Source organism: Callithrix jacchus, chromosome 3, assembly GCF_049354715.1.
Source record: "Callithrix jacchus isolate 240 chromosome 3, calJac240_pri, whole genome shotgun sequence".
In the NCBI taxonomy this organism is placed as follows: Eukaryota; Metazoa; Chordata; class Mammalia; order Primates; family Cebidae; genus Callithrix; species Callithrix jacchus.
Window position 1 is genome coordinate 89,495,127 of NC_133504.1, and position 13,299 is coordinate 89,508,425.

Here is a 13,299-nt window from a genome sequence, read left to right on the forward strand (position 1 = left end):
ACCAAACAAACTGTGCTGTGACCACCTTGGGCACATGTCTTCAAGGACCTCCTGAGGCTGTGTCATGGGTGTGCGTCCTCAACACTGGCAAAATAAACTTTTTAAATTAACTGAGGCCTCAGATTTTCAGGGTTCACATTTTAGTAACCACAGAGGGATTCTGAATGGAGGTGCCCCTAACCTTTGACAAATCTCCTATCAGTGGTTGGTTCAACCTTGAGCTATCTTTATGACTCAAACCAATAGGACAATTTGCTGAGGCCTAGAAGCACTCATTCCAGAGAATCACTGATCTCCCCAACTTTGGTCGGGATTTAAAGTTTATTTTGCCATACAACTTCTTTTTTTGGAGTTTTACTTGCTTCCAACACAAGGAAGGCAAGTTTTTCCTGCTTCCATGATGATGGGAGACAAGTACTCCTTTATGGAGTTTCCCTTTCAACAGGAAAGATGAGGTGTTTTTTTTTTTTCACCTGCTCCTAGTGACACAGGAGATAGAAGTTACTTAGGCAGATAGTGAGGGTAAAAATCCTTGTCAAGGCTTCCCTTCTAACAGAAAGCAGCCCGAGAAACTTTTTTTTTTTCCTGAAGACTACAGCTGCAAACACAGATAAGCAAGCTGGAAGCTTGCACAGGTTAATGCTGGCAGCTGTGCCAATACAAAATGGCTACCTGGGGGTCAGGTATGTTCAACATGGAGGCTCCATCTTCCCTTTTGTCACCATGTGTACAGTAAAGAAATAGGCAGCATGGTGCTGGCCAGGTAGAGAATCCATATGCATAATAAAAGATTAGGGTGGGGCAGCCAGCTTTTTGCACCCTATGCAAACGGCACACCTGGTCTGACCAATCTTTCATGCCCTATGAAAATCAAACACCACCTCCTCAAGCTCATCTATAAAACCTCCTGCATTTCACTGAGGAAGGAGAAACCCTTTTGGGACCCCTCTCTCTGCAGGGGAGAGCTCTTCTCTTTGTTTTGCCTATTAATCCTCCACTTTTAACCTCACTCCTTGTGTGTCCACATCCTTGATTTCCTTCACATGAGACAATGAACTTTGGATATCACCCAGACAACAAGGCTGCTTCACTAGGATGATAGAGAGCAGTCTTCAGCCTGAGACCCACCCCTAGATAACTAACTGAATTGAGGTCTGTCTTGGCTCAAGTTAAAATTAACAACCAGCTGGTCTTAATGTCTCCTTACCATTAGAGTGCAGAGTCATCATAGAAGTTGTGCAATCATTTGGTTTCTTTAACTGGTTTTGTTGTTGTTTCTGTTTTTGTTGTTGTTTTAGTCTTTTTCCCATTGGGTTTGACCAACTCTATCTGACTTTATCAAATCTGAAAGAGAGCTCCAAATTATGGGAAACAAGGTCTCTGAAGTGGCTAAATTCCCATAGGCACACACAAAAAAGGCAATGTGGCATGGTGGTATAGTGGAGGAAGAAAAACAGCCAGCAAAAGAAGAGAAAAAAAAAAGGAAAGACTTCTGATTTTGACTATTTAAGGGGCTTTATTTACGTAACAAGGCCACCTTTTTGCTAGCCAGGTCAAACTGAAAGTAATGGCTGTCACCCCACACTGCAATTCAATAGGTAAGCTCCTGCTTTTTCCACCATGACAGCCTGGGTTTCGGTTCCTAAATCAAGCCCTTTCTGGTTTGATACTTGGTACTTCTGAAATAGTGGCAATTTGTCCTAGTTCATGAAATATGGAAATGAGATTTAAAGAGTTTTTTTTTTTAAAGGAACACAATGGTTAAAGTCAGCTTAATTAAAAGCTACCACATCCAAGATATGTTTCTGTACGTATGCATCTGTTTGTATTTTAAAGGCCGTTATGTTTTTCTTTTTTCTCTCCTAGGACTTTCTCCTTTTTTTTGAGATGGAGTCTTGCTCTGTTGCCCAGGCTGGAGTGCAGTGGCATGATCTTGGCTCACTGCAACCTTCGCCTCCTGGGTTCAAGCGATTCTCCTGCCTCAGTTTTCCAAGTAGCTAGGATTATACAGGCATGTACCCACCACACCTGGCTAATTTTTGTATTTTTAGTAGAGATGGGGTTTTGCCATGTTGGCCAGGCTGGTCTTGAACTCCTGACCTCAGCTGATCCACCTGCCTCAGCCTCCCAAAATGCTGGGATTATAAGCATGAGCCACTGTGCCCAGCCCTCCCCCCTTTTTTTGAGCAAGTTTTTTTCTTTTCAGTTGACTGGATTCTGTTTACTTCATTTACTTCTGCTTTCTCTCCTTTCTTTTCCAACCTCTGCTGCATGAGGGACCTAACACAGTTTATAATAGCCTGGGATTCCTTAAAGAAAATGGGGCCGGGCGTGGTGGCTCACGCCTGTAATACCAGCACTTTGGGAGGCCGAGGCGGGTGGATCACGAGGTCAAGAGATCGAGACCATCCTGGTCAACATGGTGAAACCCCATCTCTACTAAAAATACAAAAAACTAGCTGGGCATGGTGGTGCACGCCTGTAATCCCAGCTACTTGGGAGGGTGAGGCAGGAGAATTGCCTGCACCCAGGAGGTGGAGATTGCGGTGAGCCGAGATCACGCCATTGCACTCCAGCCTGGGTAACAAGAGTGAAACTCCATCTCAAAAAAAAAAAGGAAAATGGAGAAGGCCGCAAACTCCCTTTCAGGGAGAAACCTGTTTCTCCTTATGAAACCAGAAGAGTGTAAACAGACAAGTTCATTTCAGCTTTTAAACTGCTTTTGTATTGTTATCTGATTTACTGACTAAAATAGTAATTGCAACAGAGGCTACTCTTGGGTTTTTAAAGAAGAGTGTAGTTTAGACACTTAGAAATGTCTTTGTTTAAAAATTTTTTTACTAAGTGCACCATAAAAACATCACATGGTCTAGCCTCATAAATAATCTCAGGATTCAATGTGGGCTCTGCCCAGAGCTCAGACATCTGGTTTAAAAATAGGTAGTGCCTATCTAAATAAAATTTGTCTCCTTACACAATCCTATGATAGATTTTTATAATTTGATGTTAGATTTGGCATCCATCTTTAATCTCCCTCTAGCACAACAGACTTTTTCTTTCTGAATCTTATGATGTAAATTTTGCTATTTGATTTTTGCCTGAGTTGTTTCCTTTAATATGCAAATTTAAGGCTATTTAACTGACAGCTATCTAAGGTTGTGAAACAGGTTATCTAGAACCTGAAAGTTTAGGGTAGGGGGAAAAAAAGTGTTCTGTGAATCTCTAAGATGTATTTCTATCAGCATGCCTAATATGTCTATGCATTTATATGTTTTGTACACATTGTTTCACTACTGAAAATATATTAAAAAGCTCTAATTAATTGGCTTAAAGAAAAATAAAAGCATTTGAATCAAATAGTTTATCATGAAAAAAGAAGAGACTAGTCCAGTGGTTTTTCAAGTTTATGTAACTTAAGTGTAATCTTCAATAAATAAGCTTGCTTTAAAATTATTGGTAAAGTAATATTAGAAATGTCTTAAGAATTGCCAGCATACATTCTTGTTTGCATTTATTAATCAAGCAATTTCATACTTATCCCTGCCAAATACTACAAGGTGTCAAAATTTGACATGGGGGTTTTATAAAAACTATGAGCCCAACCCAAAGCAGAATGAATTTCCTTGTGTAACCTTTAATAAATAAGACATTTATATTGGTTTAATAAAAGATAGCTACATCTTGAATTTAGTAAGATTACCATAACTTCTAATTTTGTGGCTTTGTGCAGTTTAGTTCACAGGCAGTGAGGTTTGTTTTGAGAAAGGGCTGTTACTGTCTTTGTTTCAAAGTTAAACTATAAGCTAAAGTCCCAAAGTTAGTTTGGCCTATGCCCAGGAATGAACAAGGACAGCTTGGAGGTTAAATACAAGATGGAGTCAGTTAGGTCAAATCTTTTTCACTGTTTCAGTTATAGTGAACCACACAATGGTGGTTCCAAAACTTTAAATGATTATTGCAGTTTTCATAAATAATCTAAGTAAACAATCAAAATAAAATAATTAGGTAAATGAAATGGGATACTTGTAGACAAACATTTAGAATTTAAAGTTATATCAAATTTAATCAAATTAAATCATAGATATTTCATTATTTGAGTATATTCCTATAAAAATATATTTGTAGGAAAACATACTTTCTTAAAAAAAAAGTGGCTTTTAAAAAAAGTGAACAATTTTGCTTATTTAAAGGTCATGTATAAAATAAAGTAAAAGGAACCAGGAAATAAGAGAGATGTAGAGAACATTATAAAAAGGGTTTTTGTTTTTTGGTAAGAAAGCTTAAAGAGAAATAATTTTTTATGGGAAATAATCTTGTATGAGATTCTTCACATGAGAAAGAATTTAGTCTTAGAATAGAATGACTGGTTGTTTAGGAAAGAGGGATGTTCTGGACAAACCAGAAAGTCCAAGCATGTCATGAACAGTCTATGTAAGTCACAATACAAGGATTAAAAAAAACTTATATAATCAGGTTGTCATATTATTAAATTTTGGTTTGCTTAGGAAAAAACTGAGATTAAAAGGGTTTTTTTTTAAATTAAGGTTATTACATCTATGTATCTCTGTATGAGCTTTTAAAGTACTTGCGACATTGAGTTACAGGGCTTTGACTCTTGTGTCTAAAAGAGACACCAAGTCCTGTTTAAATTTATCAGTTAAACACTGATGGTAATTAAACCCCATCCTCAGGCCCAGTAGAAGATGACAATCAAAATAAACTGCATTCCTGAGACACTGGGCCAGAAATTAAAGCTATTTAACTCCTAAAGATCCATGAACTATCAAGGAAGAGATGTGAGTATATGAGACTGCAGGAGCTGATTTTTAGAGATAAAATCAGTTGTTTCCTTATAAAGTAATCATCAATATCAAAGACACACTGATACAAGACCAGCATATGGGCCCTTGTGTCTGATTAACAAGGCTTTCTTGAAGCATTAACTGACTGCTTAATAAAGTTATAAAAGGTTTATGCAAGTTTTATCTTATAGTCAAGATTAAAACTTTATAGTATACAAAATTTTGAAAATCAAATTTAATTGGCTTCATTCTGTTTTTACTAGGGCTTATTGTTGGGAAAATTAAGTCTCCTCTCTCAAAGAACGAAGGTTTTGCCTTTTTAAAAAATCCAGTGTTATCACTTTGGTTAAATGAAATGACTCATTTTACAATGACTTGTGATATCAAGTGTTTTAAAATTTTGACAACTTTCCAAATCAAATTATAAATTATGTCTTTTTCATACCAAATTAATCCTTTAAGATATTAGGTTCCCTAAAGTCCAAAAATGTCATATTTGGCTTTGGTATAAAAATTATACTGAAAGTCAAATATAAAATGGTGTTTGGTTTTCTTTGGGCTGTTTTTGTATAAATATGTTATTGGGATGTGTTCTAAAATTATGGGTAACTTCCATAATTCTGATATGACTTAATGTACATTATCAGTAATAATTACAATTGTTATGTTAATTTATAAGTGTGCCACAGAGGTAACAAATTTCCTTATCAATTGTGTCTTTTACTATGGCTGCCCTAAAATTTTTCGTAATCTACTGACAATTGTTGTCTTGTTTTGGTCCTCTTTAGAAGGAGGTTTTATAATCAACTGTAAAACTCTTACAGGTGCTCCTGAGTGCAGGTTTCTAATAACTTTGGAAACTGTTATATCAGAATAGAGGAAAAACTTTCAGGACTCATAGAGAGCTGAAATGTTCATGAATATCAAGCAGAACAGGAATTAACTGCATGGATGAAATTAATGGAAGTCTGAAGTAATCTTTTTAACTTTGTTTAAAACCTGCTGATCCTTTGGTTTGTTTTTCAGAGTCAGAAAAACTTTCCTTTTAAGCTATTTACTGCTTTTAACAATTGAGTAAAGTATACTCTGATGAACAAAATTTGGAGCATATTTGTTTTCTATCTGATTTCTCCAGAATTTGGAAACTATTTGTGAGTATTCTTACGGCCATACAGTTATTTTCATAAGTGCAATAAGAATTTGTTTTCATTTATAAAAGGACACAACTGGAGAAACTGGTTATTTTACCAAGGCTTTGGCTGGATTAGTGTGCTTTCCTTTCAAGAATTAAACTTGACTTACAGAGCAATAAAAGGACTTTGGGAAAACTAGCTTCATACTGTTTACACAGTCCATGTACAGGGTCCTGAACTGTGGTAAGTAAAGAATCCTAGGTGTTCCAAGTTTTATCTTGGAAACTCAAGAGGAGAGAATCACCCAATTCATAGGTATTTGATGACACAAATCCATGACTGGGCTTGGTTTTAAAAAAGTTTTATCTGAGATTCCTTCTATGGGTGTGGTGGCTCATACCTGTAATTTCAGTACTTTGGGAAGCCAAGACAAGAAGTCACTAGTGCCTAGAAGTTCGAAACTTGTCTGGGCAATGTGGCAAAACACCGTGTTTACAAAAAAATACAAAACATTAGCTGGGTATGGTGGTGCACCTGTCGTCCCAGTTACTTGGGAGGCTGAGGTTGGAGGACCGCTTGAGCCCAAGAGGTTGAGACTGCAGTGAGTGGTGACTACCCCACTGCATTCCAGCCTGGATGATGGAATGAGAACCTATCTCAAGGAAAAAAAAAGTTGCTGTTACCCAATATTAGTTATGTAATGTAGGCTAGTAATATAAACCTGCTGCCACCATTTTTACTGTCTGATGAACTTTAGAATCATTTTGTCAGATGACAGAAAAAATCCTATTGGCAGTATTAAAAGGAAATAACTCAAAGTATATATTAATATGGCAACATCAAATCTTTACTGGTATAATATCTCAGCTTCCCACCTATGAATACTGTATAGCTTTATGCTTGCATTTATCCACCTTAGCTAATTTTTATAGCTTTCTTTGTATAAGTTCTGAACATCTATTTTAATTATTAGGACTTGAGGCCATTTTTGTCGTTGTGGTAGTGGCTACATCAGTAATCAACAGTCAAGTATGTTACCATATTTGTATTAGGTTTTTTAACTAGTTATTACTGATTCTATAATGATATTTTGTTTTTAATTTGTGAACAAAACCTAAACTTCCAGTTGAATATTGTATGTTTTAGTTATTTTTACATATATATTTCTTTTTTGCCGTTTTAGTCATTACCTGCTTGTTTTCTTTTTATTGTCTTGGCTTAATTGGCTAGAGCAATGTTAAATAGTAGAGATGCAGAAGTAAAACATGGAAGCACAATGGTGTTTTCTTGTAATTTCACAAAAAGATTCTAAAGCTCATTTAGGAGTGAAAGTGAATGCAGCAGAAGACTTTTCCCACTAGGTATTAGAATATATATTACATAGCTAAAATGGTGTTATATTGACATTAAAAGAGCCTATCTATACATACTTCTATTAAAATAAAATGCTGAATATTTTTCCCTTGCAATATCAATTGGATATTGAGTTTTACCAAATGCCATTTTGGCTTCACTCCAGATAATGCTCTTTTCCTTGTACACGTTTGTGATATATTTTATTACAATCATTTTCTCATTTTAAATCTTCTTACATTTCTGGAATAAATCGTTTTTTTTTTTTAAAAAAAAAGTAACAAAACACTAGCAGTGTACCGTAAGGTTCAGAGTTTGGCATTTGCATTTTAAAGGGAGATGAATCTATAGAGATCTTCAACTTGTTCAGTATTATCTAGTTTAACTTCCAGTATGTTGCAATGTAAGAGGACTCAGAAGATTTGGCATCTGCTTTGTACTTTGGCATAGTACCCTAAACAAATGAGCTAATGGAATTGCCATCCACTGAGAGAGGAACTATTGTGGCTTCTGTCGCTTTCCCAGACACTGGTAAGAAAGGATGACTATAGTGTGAACCCTGAAAACCTGAGACAGGTCTCAGTTAATTCATTAAGTTTATTTTGCCAAAGTTGAGGATGCACACCCATGACACAGCCTCAGGAGGTCCTGACGACATGTGCCCAAGGTGGTCAGAACACACTTTGGTTTTACGCATTTTAGGGAAACATGAGACATCAATCAACATAGGTAAAATGAACATTGGTTTGGTCTAGAAAGGCGAGACAACTCAAAGCGGGGAAGGGGCTTCCAGGTTATAAGCAGATAAGAGACAAATGGTTGCATTCTTTTGGGTTTTTGATTAGCCTCTTCAAAGGAGGTAATCAGATATGCATTGATCTCAGTGAGTAGAGGGGTGACTGAATAAAATGGAAAGCAGGTTTGCCCTAAGCAGGTCCCAGCTTGACTTTTCCCTTTAGCTTAGTGATTTTTGGGGCCCCAAGATATTTTCATTTCACATTTCCCCACTTTTGTTTTTAAAAATCTTTTGAAGAAAGCATTTTAGAAGAAAAAGTCTCTGGGCTTAGGTTTGGTCTCATCTCTCATGGCTAGGGTGGTTTGTTCCTAGATGGGTAGGTCCTGAGTTATTAGGAAAGCTCGTTTTTGAAGGTTGTGAAGTCTCATGTCCTATGAAGAGAAAATAGGGGGAGAAAGGGAGAACAACAACAACAAATGAAAGAACAATCCTGGAAAATCTATATACGCCACATTACTCTGAAGTCCATATATCAGTAGGCAGGTGTAAAAGTGGCTTATGTATATGAATAGGTTGTTATTTTCTTCTGAAGTTTAAGTTATCTAGCTTCAGTTCACAGGGCTTTAGAAAAATCAGCTTAGTTTTCAGTGATTTCAACTTAGGATAAATGGAAGAAAAAAGAAGAAAAAAATTGAAACCATTATTTTGAAGACTTGTAGCCAAGAACAATTAGAATTTGGTCCAAACTCTAGAAAATATTAAAAACTGAAAAACATCAGGCAAGACTAGAATCTAACAACAGGTGTACTATAGTTTTGGAAACATAATGTTTCTCTCTCTAGTTTCCCATTTTTACTGAAGACAAATCATGCTAGGACTAGTTTGCTTTATTATACTTGGCCTAATTTGTATACAGTGCAGCAAGAATAATTATTTTTTACATAGGCTTTTAAATTGTCTTTGAATAGCATTTTTAATCAGCTATCCTATTTTATGTCTTTGTCTTAAGGAAATTAGATGTACAAAACATATTTTTACAAGTATGTTTTCAACAGCTACATATAAGGGAAAATTGGAAATAATCTAATATCCAAGAATGTGGGATTAGCTAAATGAATTAGGGTTACCTTAATATTACACATAATGTGTAGTACCACAGTAACTATCAAACTTCAAGACAGATATATAAATACTATATAAGAAGAAAACAGTGCTGAGGCAAGCAGATCACCTGAGGCCAGTAGTTTGAGTCCAGTCTGGCCAACATGGCAAAACCCTATCTCTACCAAAAATACAAAAAATTAGCTGGGTGTGGTGGCACATGCCCATAATCCCAGCTACTTCAGAGGCTGAGGCACCAGAATCCCTCCAACCCAAGAGGCAGAGGTTGAAGTGAGCTGAGATTGCACCATTGCTCTCTAGCCTGGTGACAGAGCAAGACTCTGTCCCCCCACAAAAGAAGTATCAAATTAGGAAGAAACTTCAATATGAATAGAAACTGCAGAATCTCAATAATTCATATCAAAGGTTACGGTTTCAAAAAATGGAAAAGTCCATGTGATCGATACTCATGGCTACAGAAAAAGGTGGAGGTATGGCAGGCCCACGTCCATGAGTTCCCATGGCAGTTCAGATCTGAAGCTCATTGACAGCAGCTGCAAAGGTGACTGAGTATAGACATGGGCTCCAGTAGAAGGCTTAGAAATACTTTGTGTTCCAAAATTGTGTAAGTGTGCCTGGTGGTGCATACAAAGTTGTTTAAGGTAAGATATATTAAATGTGTTAATATAATTTAAAAATTAAGAGATTTTATCTACAGTTTATTATAGTTTTAATATTTAAAATAATTTAATCTGCTCAAGATAGATGCAAAACATTGACCAAAGAAAACATGTTCTTGCATTTATAAACTGCAATAAGGAATAATAGACATATATGCATTAAGCTTAAAGATTTAAGAAAAACTAGGTCTTGAAACAGAATTGTATTGAATTGAGTATCAGTTGAAACAATCAGCTGATGAATTTAACAGACACAAGAGCTTTCTTAGACCTCAAAAAAGAAAATTCTGTTGTCACCCTAAAGCCATTTAAAAATCAACTTGGAAATGCCAGATATAGGTGATGGGGAGGAAGGCAGCAAATCACACTGCCACGTGTGTTACCTATGCAACAATCTTGCATGTTCTTCACACATGTACCCCAAAACCTAAAATGCAATTAAAAAAAAAATAACCCCTTAAGTTTAATATAATTAAATTTTCCCATTACCTTTCTTATAGTGAACTGTTAGTTTTTCTGATGAAAAGATATTTTGCTATTGTAAAAATTGAGAGGTCTTATTTCTTTGTTTTATTCTAATAGAATCATCTTTATTGGTGTAAAAATAAAAAAATCAACTTGTAGAATAAAATAGTCACAACGTAATAGTTCTCAGTAGATCTTACTTATGTGGCAGGTCCTACCTATGCTTATGTATTATCTAATTAATCACTATAACAACCCTAGGAAATATTGTTAGCCAGATTTGTTTTTAAAAAAATGAAACAATCAAAGAGATAACACACAGAATGGCAGAAAATATTTGCAAAGTATCCATCTGACAAGAGATTAATAACCAGAATATGTAACAACAGAGAAAAAAAAATCTAATAGTCTGAGTAAAAAATAAGCAAAAATTCCGAATAGACATTTCTCGAATGACAAATGGCAAACAGGTATATGAAAAAGGGCTTAACATCATTGATTATCACAAAAATACAAGTCAAAACTACAATGAGATAATCATCTCACCCCAGTTAAAATGGCTTCTATCCAAAAGATAGCCAGTAATGAATGTTGGTGAGGATGCAGAGACAGGGGAATCCTTGTAGACTGTTGGTGGGAATGTTAGTTAGTAAAGCCACTATGGAGAACAGTATGGAGGTACCTCAGAAAACTAAAAATAGAGCAACCATATGATCCAGCTATCCCACTGCTGGGTATATCCAAAAGAAAGAAAATCAATATATCAAAGAGATATCTTCACTCTCATGTTTACTGCAACATTATTCACAATAGCCAAGATTTGGAAGCAACCTAAATGTCCATTGACAGATGGACGGATAAAGAAAATGTAGTACACATACACAATGGAGTACTATTCAGCCATAAAAAAGAATGAGATCTCATCATTTGCAACAACATGGATGGAACTGAAGGTCATTATGTGAAATGAAATAAGCCAGGCACAGAAAGACAAACTTCACATGTTCTCCCTCATTTGTAGGAGTTAAATATTAAAACAATTGAACTTACAGACATAGAGAGTAGAAAGATGATTACCAGAGGATGGGAAGGGTAGTGGTGGGTGGTGGGGCATGCAAAGTGGGGATAGTTAATGAGTAAAAAAATATAGTTAGATAGAATGAGTGAGTTCTGGTATTTGATAGCATAATAGGGTGACTACAGTCAACAATGTTTAAAAATAACTAAAAGTATAATTGGAATATTTATGACACAAATAAGTGATGGATGCTTGAGGTGATGGATACACCATTTACCCCAATTTGATTATTACACATTGTAATAATCAAAAGGTCAACATACAAAAAGGTCAGCAAAAGCATTAGTGAAAAAGATTGAGTCAATCAACTATGAACTTGGTTTTTTAGTTTAAATTTCAGCTTTTATTTGAGATCAGGGGTACAGGTTTGTTACCTGGGTATATTGCATGGCACTGAAGTTTTCTAGATTGCAATACAGGCAATTCTTCAGTCTTTGTAAATTTGTAAAAATCAATATAAACTTAGAAAAAAATTTAACTTATAATTCACCATTATTGTGAGGAAAAAAATTTCCCTATCACCCATATCTGCCATTTAATTATAGTTAATGTTACTATTAACTATTGTAACTATATAGGGAAATTTCCCTATTTAGGAAAATTTTTAACAGACTCCTTTTAACAGACACCATATTAAATCCGTAAAACAGGTAATATCATTTTATGTTAACAGCATCCAGTTTAGCTTAGAAATCTCATGCCCATAAAGTTTTTCCTAAACACCAAGACATCGTACCTTTTTATTTTTTATTTTTTTTGTTTTTTGTTTCTGAGACAGAGTCTCACTCTGTCACCCAGGCTGGAGTGCAGTGGCGCAATCCTGGCTCACTGCAACCTCAGCCTCCCAGGCTCAAGCAATCCTCATACCTCAGCCTCCCGAGTAGCTGGGATTACAGACATGCTCTCACACCCAGCTAATTTTTGTATTTTTAGTAGAGGCAGGGTTTTGTCTTGTTGGCCAGGTTGGTCTCGAACATCTGGCCTCAAGTGATCCACCCATCTCAGCCTCCTAAATTTCTGAGATTACTGGTGTGAGCTACTGTACCCGGCCAGTTTTTTCTTATTAACAGTGTTAGAGTTTAACTTGTTTGTAAAATTCTTTCCATTCAAAATGGGTATTTTATAAGTGATGGGATTCTATTTCAGAAGCACTCACAAAATTTTGGTATTTTTACTAACAAGTTCTTGAAAACAGACAGACGATCCACTGCTTACCAAAAAGTTATCATATATTTCTGAAATACTTTCCCAACAAAAGTAATATCTAAAAGAGTCCTTGTCAGATCATTACAAGTTTTTATACTGCCACTAAGTCCTACATCTTTGGTAGTATGATAGGATTTTTAATTTTGGAAATGGGAAAGCTTGAAGGTATCTTGATGACACTTTCTTCTGAGAATGGCTTGGTGTAAAAAAAAAAAAATTAAGGTGAAAGATATAATTGAAAAATCAGCTACCAGTAGCTGTACTTCTGAACTTTAGGGGAAATAGGCTTGGGTAGGGGACAGATATTTCAGTTTCTGGTACTTATTTTCCACCCTATATTAAGGCAGATTGGACTACTTTGGTTCTATATCCAGTTTTTATAAGAAGAGAAAGATACATCCTGTCAAACAGAGATAGAAAGTAATTAGTGGTTATCTGAGAATGCAGGTGGGAATGGCAGTGACTGCAAGTGGGCTGGAAGTTTCTTTTTGGGGTGACAGAAATATTCTAAAATTAGTAATGATGGCTGCATAATTCTGTAAATTTATTAAAAACCATTTCATTTTACCCTTAAAACAATTTAATTTTATAATATTGAGTTATCACTCAATTAAGCTGTTAAAAAAGGTATAGCCCACCAGGTACGGTGGCTCATGCCTGTAATCCCAGCACTTTGGGAGGCTGAGGCAGGTGGATCACTTGAGTCCAGGAGTTCAAGAACAGCCTGGACAACATGACAAAATCT

At 35.8% G+C, this 13,299-nt stretch overlaps 1 protein-coding gene across 3 annotated transcripts in view; it reads right to left on the reverse strand.

The window, feature by feature from the left end:
* SGMS2 (sphingomyelin synthase 2) overlaps positions 1 to 13,299 on the reverse strand; it is an 89,216-nt gene that overhangs the window by 22,578 nt on the left and 53,339 nt on the right. The gene's annotated exons all lie outside the window — the stretch shown is intronic.